Here is an 11007-nt window from a genome sequence, read left to right on the forward strand (position 1 = left end):
CTCTCTCTCTCTCTCTCTCTCTCTCTCTCTCTCTCTCTCTCTCTCTCGTTGATGGTTTATTCTTATTTGTTCTTTCTTACTCCATAACATCATGCTGACTTCAGAGCCCTACAGCACTTGAAATAAAAAGCATGTTTACTTGGGGACTGGACACTTGGAAAATGTTTTCATAAGGCTTTCTTGACTCTTAAGTAATGGTTTGTGAAAATATACATGGACTCGTGTGGTCATGGGCCTTTTTTTTAACCTTTAGACAAATAATCCTTTTTTTTCCTGCTGTGTTTATTTGAATTGCTTTGCAATTACATCTTATCAATATAAACAACTATATTAAGTCCAGGGCGTCAATGTTGAACCAGCTTTCTGAAAATTTAAACAATCAACTTTTCACAATGAAATCAAATGCAGAAAACCTCAGGGGCCTCAATGATTGATTTTTCTTAGAGCTGCAAAAATGTTCATGAAGTAGCAAAAAAGGAACAAACAAAAAAACCTAAAAATCATTAGATGTGGTATTTGGGGAGATAAGCCTAATTTTTTAGGAACAAAACAGCCACTGGAAAATTCTATTGCTCTAGGCCTACTATGTCAGTCACCCATTGAACCCCAAATACACAGTCACAGACTTTTCAAAATGTAAAACATTCTGTAAATAAATCCAAAACTGAAAAAGGAATGCGGCCATTATCCAGAAGTAAATGCTGTGTGTGAGTGAGGCAATGAGACTGATTTTTCAAAACCACACAAGATATTGGGTCTTGTTACTTTAAAAAAACAAGCCATAGCTGCATCAGCAGCAGTCAACTTAGCTAGGAGAGTGCAAGCATAAAATTTCTGTAGTCACCACTTTTCTATTCCTCAAAGTCCGAGTGACTTTTATATACTAAGGTGAATGGAGACCAAAAATAACTACACCCTATATACTGTCCTCTTTTCCCAAGATTATTTTAATGAGTAATGAGAACTTGAAGACTGTTTCTCATTTTCTGACCCAGTTGATTTGATTTACAGGTGACATGCCAGAAATAGTTCTTTCAAGGTGCGTTGGACTCAAGAAAAAAAAAATCCTCTCCCTCGGTATCTATAAGGAGATCCTAAGGGCATCTTGACAATGTGTAACGTAAAGCAGAAGTGTCAAATGCATAGGCTGCCAGTGGCTGGCAATCTACCACTCCTGAGTGTGGTCCAAACCAGATTAAAATGTAATTGGGAAATAGTTGACAAAATAAATAAACAAAAAATATATGTAAACACAGGTGGTTTCCTAAGTCCAAAGACAGCCTTCAGAGATCCTTATGTACATTTTAGAGGTCTTCATTTCTATTTGAATTTGACACCACTGATAGAAAAAACAAAAGCCATGGAATCAAGAGTTTATGTCCTGCCACTGACCATGGGCCACAGTTTCCCTATCTGAAAAATGAGGGTATTAGATTACACATAGGATTTTAGATCTACAATCCTATGATGGGTTCATCTAGAGATCCTATTTATCCATCTCCTGATTCCAGGACCTTATTCTAGGACCTCAGATGACTGTAGCTTTTCCCCTACACGCTAACAACAAGATGTTTCCACAACATCTGTGTTATCTGGATAATTGAGTTTGTGGGTGTTAAAGAATCAATCCATTTGTATGTGTTTTAATTGAATTCAAATGAAGTTTTCCTTTTATTTTTCTCTCCCCAAGATGCTTCTCCTTCCCAACATCTGCAGGACTTTCCTATATAACATTGCCCCAATCAAAACGTGTTTTATAATAATTTCTAATATCTGCAACCCAGAACCCTTACCTGAGTTCACATACAAAGAAGTTCATTCTTGAGGAGTTTCCCTCAAAGGTATCCCTCTGGTCCACAGATATTTTTTTAAATATATTAATTTTAATTTTCAACATTCAGTTCCACAAGCTTTTGAGTTTTATTTTTTTCCTCCTCCTTCCCCTTCCACTCCCCAAGATGATGTGCAATCTGATATAGGCTTTAAATATACAATCATATAAAACATATTTTCACATTAGTCACATTGTAAAAAATTTTAATCAATGGAATGAATCACAAGAAAGAAGAAACAAAACAAAACAAAAAAGAAAGAGCGAATAGTCTGCTTCGATCTGCATTCAGACTCCATTGTTCTTTCTCTGGATGTGTGTAGCATTTTCCATCATAAGCCTTTTGCAGTTGTCTTAGGAGCTTTCATTACTTAGAAGAGCTAACTCTATCAAGGTCAAGTCATTAATGTGTACAATATTCTCCTGGTTCTGCTCACTTCACTCAGTATCAGTTCATATAAGACTTTGCAGGTTTTTCTGAAGTCTGTCCCATTTCTTATAGCACAATAGTATTCCATTACATTCATATACCACAAATTGTTCAGTCATTAACCAATTGATGAGTATACCCTCAATTTCTAATTCTTGGTCACCACAAAAAGAGCTGCTATAAATATTTTTGTACATGTGGGTTGGTCCACAGACTTTTGACATATGTGCCTTACTCCCATAATACTTTAAAGTTGAGCCCACTTTTCCCAGGGATTGTTTGAATTTCCCTGTTTGAGAGAAATCATTTTGTAACTATTTTTCTTGCTATATCTTCTTACTGAATGCCTTTTCTAAAAGTTAATTTAATTCTACTGTTGATGTTCACTCGTTTCAGTCATGTCCAACTCTTCATGACCTCATTTGGAGTTTTCTTGGTAAAGATGCTGAAGTGGTTTTGTCTTTTCCTTCTCCAGCTCATTTTATAGATGAGGAAACTGAAGAAAACAGGGTTAAGTGATTTGCCCAGGGTCACAAGACTAGGAAATGTCTGAGGCCAGATTTGAACTCATGAAGATGAATCTTCCTGGTTCCAAGTTCAGTGCTCTATCTGCTGTACCACTTAGCCAAAGTCCACATATAATCAAGACCACTCTCTTTCCCTCCATAGGTTCTGTTTTCATGGGGTTTTATATAGCCCTCAAGATTTATATAAAAATCCTGTTGTTGATGCACTACTTCCTAAAAGGAAAACATACTCACAAATGAAAGAGGGCTTATCCCCTTTCCATCTTACACTGACCACATAACTCATAGCAGTTGTGGAGGGTGAGGCCCAGATTTTCTCTGTGTCCAAGAACTCCAACTCTCATCTCCCAGTCCAGAAACTCACCACTCTCATGCTCTTCTCAATGCTTCCTATCTAGTCATTTCTTCACTGCTCTGTTATTATTCCTCCAGTACCATAAGCTCATTCCTTATCTATAGCCTCCTCTCTCCTATATCTGTTCTTTCCTTTTCTTTTCTGATGCATGCTCATGTCCATGCTAAATTATGTTAACTTGATCAGACTTGTCTATTCCCTGTTAAAGACCAAATCTGAGGAAATAGCTCAGATCTACAATATCCTTGATTCAATAAATCATTTTCAATGGGCCAGGAAACAACCAGGGAAAAAATGCTATTCACAAGGCATCAGAAAATAATGATCAAAGTTCTGGATTAGATGTCAATGAGAATGTTTGCCTATTTTATAGGAGATTTATTCAGAACCACACCCTTAACCTCTAGGCATGTTAAGTTGTTCTGATCACACTTCTTAAATTACCTTAGTAAAAGGAAAATATTATAATAATCACCCTCTGCTATAAAATTATAAATCTCTGCTATGAGGTCATTTGGTTGAGCATTCATTTAGAATATTGTTCCCATGGAATTAATTAGCCTCTGAAATGTCATGCTTTCACACACACACAAAAAGAATTAATATCATTAGTTGGGCATGGCTACATTTGTCCTAATGCAATGATGGGCAGCTTCTGATTTGGACAATCTATTTCCTTTTTCTGCTGATTACTCCTTTCTCCCCAAATAAGAATCTATGCATTTTTAATTTTTGAATATACATATAAATAATGACTAGATCATCAGTAAACACATCCCAACTATAAGACTTTGCTTTTCTTTATGACTTTTTATTCTCCATCCAACCTGCCTGAAGTAATAATGGAATTCTGAGGGAAAGAGAAGAGAAAGCTTGTGTCAGGAAAGTCAAGTTACCACCATCACCTTGACTACCATCTCCCCTCAGACCCTGATGGGATAGTCCAGTGTCTTGAACCTAAGAGCCATGGGACTAGCAGACCAAATGATTAGACCTACTTCCAATCCATGAATGACATAAATGATGGAAGAAATCCAAAAGGGGGACCATCTTCTTCATCACCACAAGCAATGATTGCTGGCCAACTGCCACCAACATGGTGGATAGACATAGGAGCCCTGGGCATGGCATCCTTTACTCCACCATTCTTGAATCTCACAGAGATGCAAGGGAAGCAAATCCAATAGAGACTAGGCCAGCTGTCTTCACCAACTGCTAAGCAATTGTCATTCATAGGGCCAGCAGCAAGATAACCTGAGAGAGTGACAGGAAGCAGTATGTGCCAGGCAAGTTAAAACACCACCACCATCTTGAATGTTTCCCCTTAGATTCTGAAGGGGATAGGCTATGACCATGAACTCAAGGACCCTTACAACAGCAATGCTCCCAGGCCAGTGCCCTTCCAAATCATCTTCAGAAGCAATCACTGTGAACATATAGTTTTGTAACTGCTCCTGCAGGTGTTATGGTTACAACTACTAAAGGCACAGGGGGAAAAAAGTTCTTGCCACCAAAGTCCCTGGCATTGTCAAATTGTTTGACATCAAAAATTCATGATTTTATCAGTTAAAATGACTCTAAAGAAAAAGGCATTACCATCTGCTTTGCTGCTACATTCTAAAGATCATAGTGATTTTTTTTCACCTGACTTGCAGTAAATACCATTTCCTTTTTTAGAATGTGAGAGCAAGGATTGTCTTACTTTTCTATTTGCATCTCAAGTGCCAAGCTAGTATTTTGCACATAGGGAGTGGTTAATAAATGCTTCATTCATACATTAATTCATTCATTTATTCATTCTATCAATAGAATATATTCTGCATCTATCCCTTATTCAGAAGCAGAGAACTGAACCAGTCAGGGGGAAGGATTCATAACAACGATCCACAAACCAGGGATGTCCTACATGCAAATGGATCTATTGTTACTACTAGAGTTCCAGCCCTGGTGGAATTTTGTGAGTGAATTCTTCCTTATTGATTTCTTATGTCCATTTCCTACTTCTGCTCTTTGGATCTTCTTCCTTGGATACACAGATTCATTTCCTTTGAGTCTGACTTGTCCATGTTATTATCTTTAATTACCTTTTCTGTTGATATTCTTTCAATATATCTTTTTAGACACTGTTGTTAACCTTCTCTGTCCTCTATTGTTCCCCCTGTGGACAAATTTTCAGATAAACAAATTTTCAAAAAAGATTCTGGACATGGCTTTTTCACTTCACCCTCCAAGAAACTGGAAAGTAACATAGGTTCAACTTTACCTATGCTAGTTCCCCCCAAAATAAAAATTAAATGAAGGGCACCCATCAAAGCAAATAAAGTCTGTCATATAGCAGAAATTCATTCAAAGTAGTGTGATAAAGTATATTTTGTATATAAACAATTCCCTCTGTCTCAGAGCTTTCACTCACCCAATGAAGCTCATTGAGTAGTGCAATAAAATGACCCCCCAGACACTTCTGCTCTCATGTGAAAATCTACCAAAATTGCAGTTTGGGCTGAAAGCAAAACTTAGAACAAAATTTGCAAGCATTAAGTTACATAGAACAGCATGTCCAAAAATGATCATGAAAATTACTTATGGACAAAAGAAATTTGCATCAATTAAAATGTCTCATCCCTGTAGAGAGGGTTAAGAAGGAAGATTGACTTAGCACCAAATAGCTTCAATTTTATGACTTTACATAAAACTTTACAAATCTGTTTTTTAGTTAAGAAAATGAAAGAAAGATTTAAAAAAATCTCATAGGGAAACATATCACAGAAGACCTGAAAAGATCCATTACCATCATCACAGCAGCATTTCATCTCACATTTATGAATTTGGGCAATTTTTATCACACTTGTTGTTAAGGGATAATCGAGCAGGTGCCATTTTATGAGGCACTAATTCAGGAGTGATTCCCCAGTGGAAAATCCAAACACAAGGGTCAGTGATTGGGAGTAATAGAAATGCTGTGATTAGGAAAGGTGGGAAGTACCATAAATCTGGTCATTGCTCCCTGGAGCAGAATTTAGCTGTCAGTTCCAGTCCTGACTATCTCAGAGACCACCAATGTGGCCAACATACTTTTGGATCTGTCACTTCAAGGGCAGTGAAAGGTGGGAATTTTTTGTTTATTTTGATAGAATATGTCAAGATGTGTGTGTGTATGATTTTTTTATCCAGACTATTCATGCTAAATGACAGAAATATTTAAAGAAGGTCAATTAGAACATCATTTAATTAAAAGGTCCCCTCTAAGTTCATAAAGATGTTACTAAGAGGTTGTAAACTTCACATTCAAATTCAATCCAAGAAGCCAATGAAAAGTTCTTATTCTCTAGTAACTATTTCCAAGTCCATGTGAATTAAATATATAGATATTTTGCAAGTGATGGGAAATGTATTCACATTACACAGGAAAAAAAATCAAAATAGTATAATGTTTCTGGATACCACCTAGATACTTACCCCTACCCAAGAAAAATATCCCCAAATACTATCCAGACTATCTACTAAGGTAGAACCCTGAGGGTTGAATCAGATACTTTTCAATTTCTGCCAATAACAAAAAAGGGGTTGTGTCTTAAAGAGATAGATTCTATTTCTCTCTACCCCTGGGTAGGCTGAATGTTATTAGAACTGACTGTTAACTCTTGAAATTACCTTCTGAGATAAACAGCATTGCTTTCTCCCTGTTCTGGGGGAGAGCTAATGCAAAGACTGAATTGTTTAGGGTTCCTTCATACTAAAAATTTTTTTATTTAAATAATGGCAAAGAGAAGTGGAGCAGCCACACAACAACTGGGAAGAGATTTAATCCTAAATTTCTTCTCTTTTCTTTCAGTCTTTTTATCTCTCTCTGCTTCACGTCTTTGAAGATGTCTTACCCTTCACATAAAACTATAATCAATGATAAATTATTTATGATGTTACATAATGTCTGTGTATATGTTTTTGCAGAGGAAAGGCAATGGAGGATGCTAGAATAGCTAGAAATATACAAAATTCAACTAGGTCAGAGATTTAACCTCTGTCCAGAACAATAAGTGTTTTTCTCCCTAACTAGGGATTGTACTTGTGAGCAAGGGTTATGGTCTTGATGATGATTAGTACATTTTATAAACTTCCAAAAAAGGTAGAACTAAATCCCAGGGCTTTTCCCTCCTTGTGTGTAGAGACCAAGGTTTACTAGGTTAACATTGCAGTAGAGTCATGTCATGATAAGGCATAGAGAAAAGAACACTGGATTTGAACCCTGGCCTGTTTCTTCTTCCATAAAATGAAGTAGTTGGAATAGTTGTTCTGTAAGATCTTTTATAGCTCTAAACCGATGAATATTTGACCCAACAAGACCTCTTGAACTCATTAGATTTCCTATATACTGGATTTCTATAAAGAACAATGGTTTTCCAACATGTGATAAATAGAACACTGGAGATTCAAAAGGATTGTCCAGTTGGACCTTTTGGAAAATGTCATACATTTGCTTCTGCCTGGAATTAATGATAAAATTGTACTATTTAATAAGAGAAAAAGAGACATCAAATCATTGATGTTGCATTGAAAACAAGGTTAATCTCAGTAATCATTGTGGATTATCTTTTTAGTGATAAATAGCCTAGTTGGTCATTGTCTCTTTCTTTTCTGCTCCCATTCTTATAGTCTTGATCAAGAACAACTGAGTTTAAAGACTGGCCCTTCACTATTGGGGGTGAGGGAGAAGGCTGTTTTCAGTGTTCTAACCTCTTCTGGTAAATCTGGGAGTAGTCCTAGTTTGGAAACTCCCTGGAAAGTCTAGCCTAAGAGTCACCAAAATAACACATTTATTTGACATCCTTTAGAATACCAGCACTCACCTAGCTCCAGAGCAGAGATTCCTAACCTGGGATCAATGGATCCATGGAAAGAGGTAGATTTCAGGGGGCTGATGAACATAAATGGGGAAAATTATATCTTTATTTCCATATAATTGATTTCCTTTCTAATCCTATGGATTTTGTGTCATGCATTTTTAAATGCTATTCTGAGAAGAGATCCATAGGCTTCACCAGACTGCCAAAGGGGTCCATGATACAAAAAAAGTTAAAAATTTTTGTTTTTGAGTACATAGACCAGGGGTGGGGAACCTGTGGCCTCAAGGCCACATATGGCCCTCCAGGTCCTCAGGTGCAACCCTTTGACTGAATCCAAACTTCACAGAACAAATCCCCTTAATAAAAGGATTTGTTCTGTAAAACTTGGACTCAGTCAAAAGCCACACCCAAGGACCTACAAGACCACATGTAGCCTCAAGGCTGCAGGTTTCCCATCCCTGCATAGATCAATACTTCACAACCAAGTCTTATAGCCATCAGTGAGCCAGGGGACCTTCAGAGTTGCCTTTAGATTTATTGATATTTATGTCCACTCTGTTAAATGCAATATCAATGGAAGAATATCTCCTGACTGCAAACAGTAGTTATTGCACTCCTGGGGAAAATCTGAATTGCTACACAGACTTTAGATTCAAAACTTATATCTAAGCAGCTAGATTGTACTCACAATTGCCCTCTTTATCTCTTGGAGGTCTAGTCTACAGCAATCCTCACAAGCTCATAAACTGCTCTATTATGATTGATTATCTGAATCTTGATGACACTGACCCACAATATATTTTCTCCTTTCAATTTCATTTTACCCTAATAGCAATTTCTCACAGCTGATCTTTTTTGTAAGTAGGTTGTCTAATCCCTTCCCAACTTCATTTGTTTTGTAGTTATTGTAAGTGTTTTTGTTTCATTTTGTTTTTTACAAAATTGATCCTATATTATCTCTATTTACATCTTTATTTTAAGAAATTTAGCTAAAGAAATAGAAACCAAATAAATTCCAAGTTGTTATGTTTTATTGTTACTTATATCTTTGGAAGAGGGAAGGCCCTCTAAACCTGTTGTAGATAGATTTTCTCATTTTTGAAGAAGCTTATCTGAGTCTTAAGGAGACCACACATCATAGGATACTGTCTTCAGAGTCAAGATGACTGGGTTTCAAGTCCTACCTTTGATACTGACTATGTGATACTCATTTTGTGCCACTGAGCTATATATTCTGACAAGGACAAGGACCTCTGATTTTCTTGGTGCATATAAACACAATTTTCTTGCCAGTGATCCCTTCACAAAACAGACTGTAACCTGTTGACAAAGTGATCAATAGTCTTTGAGAACTGTGACTTTGACTTTGAATGACTATGACATGGAACTACCACGAAAAGTTCATCATGTTGTGTCTAGACATAAAAAGGCTGGTGCTCAGCTGACATGAACAATTTGACCCAGCTGGCAAACTGAGACAATCTCCCATAATAATTGTGACCCAACTCCCAAAGCCCATTGTTATGGGGCTCTTTTTTTATTGGTGTAGATCGATGTTCTATAACTTCCTGAGGGGCATGGTAGAGTTGATGAGAGGAGAAAGAAGAGTTCTAGTCTCTTTGGGCTCTTGAAATCTCTTCATTCTCCTCAGGCTCCAGGGACTTCTGACTTCCAGCTTTGGAAGAGAAGATGGACAATAAGAACCAACTTCATATTGCTGAAGGAAAGGAATAAGCTGCCATGAGAGGAGTTGCCAATCTCTACCATGTCCCTATTCTCAGCTTGCTTCACTAGAGCCTTCAAGGTTCTTCGCCTTGGGTAAGATCTCGAACTCCCCCTCTTAATTGATCTGATTTATTTCATTCTCAATGAAAGAGCTTTTTTGTTCTGGATAGTCTAGTATTTATTCTCCTAAATATACTTTCTCTCAGGAGCGGCCAGGGAGCACAGCGAGTAAGAGCACCAGCCCCATATATATATATATATATATGTATGTATGTATGTATGTATGTATGTATGTATACTTTCTCTGATTTCTGTTTTACTATTGACAGGTAAGTAAAGTTTCTTTGCTAATTGCTATGGGTGTTGATTGGGGAACATATTTGATGGGAAAGGAGTCATCTTGAATATAAATCTGGAAATCTTGATTTTTCCCATTAATGAAACACTGATCAGAAGTTTAGCTTCAAACTGAAAACCACATCTCTTAGACTAACAATATTTAAAGGAACTGATAAATATGGCTAGCCTGGTACTTTCTCTCTGAGCAGAACAGTGTGGCCAAGCCTTTGGCCCAAACTCCTGCTATCATTCTTGACAGCAACTAAAATCTCTTTTGGACAAGGTTTGGAGGAAAAGAGGCTAAAGGAGTTTATTCTGCCTCCCTTCAAACCTCACAATGACACCCCCATGATACATGTAGAAGACAGCCTTAGCAACATGATAATAATATTTCTCATTTCTAAAATTCTTGACTGCTTTTAAAGCACTTTCTATACAATACTCCTGTAGGGTAGGTAGCACAAAATTCTAGAAAATCAGGGTGGAAATCGAGATGGGGGTTAACACTTTCTTCTGCAACATCAACCTAGCTATCACACACATCAGCAATGCCATTAGAATCACAGAGCTATGAGATGCAAAGGGACTTTAGAAACAACTTACTCCAACCCTCTTATTTGACTGAGAAGGAAACTGAGGCCCAGAGAAATGGAAGAACTTGTTTAGAGTCACACAGGAAGTTAATAACAGAAGTCTAAAATCCAAGTTTCCTAAGTCCAAATCTTGTGCTCTCACCAGAACAGTATCAAATCTGCCTAGGAATCCATAGACTGAAATGGTCTGAGGTAGTGACAGCAGAGCAAGATGGGGTCTGTGTTACTTAAGAACATTAGAAACCCTATACTGTTTCTCATCGTTCTTATATTCTGAAGAGGAACAGAAAATATCAATGCAATTTAAAGATGACTATTGGATATATTACTTTATTTTTTAAATCCCAACTGTTAGTTGGTGTTGAG

This window comes from Petaurus breviceps, unplaced genomic scaffold, assembly GCF_028583685.1.
Source record: "Petaurus breviceps papuanus isolate PSGF00001 unplaced genomic scaffold, PetGlider_PUasm1.0 90696, whole genome shotgun sequence".
Taxonomy (NCBI): Eukaryota; Metazoa; Chordata; class Mammalia; order Diprotodontia; family Petauridae; genus Petaurus; species Petaurus breviceps.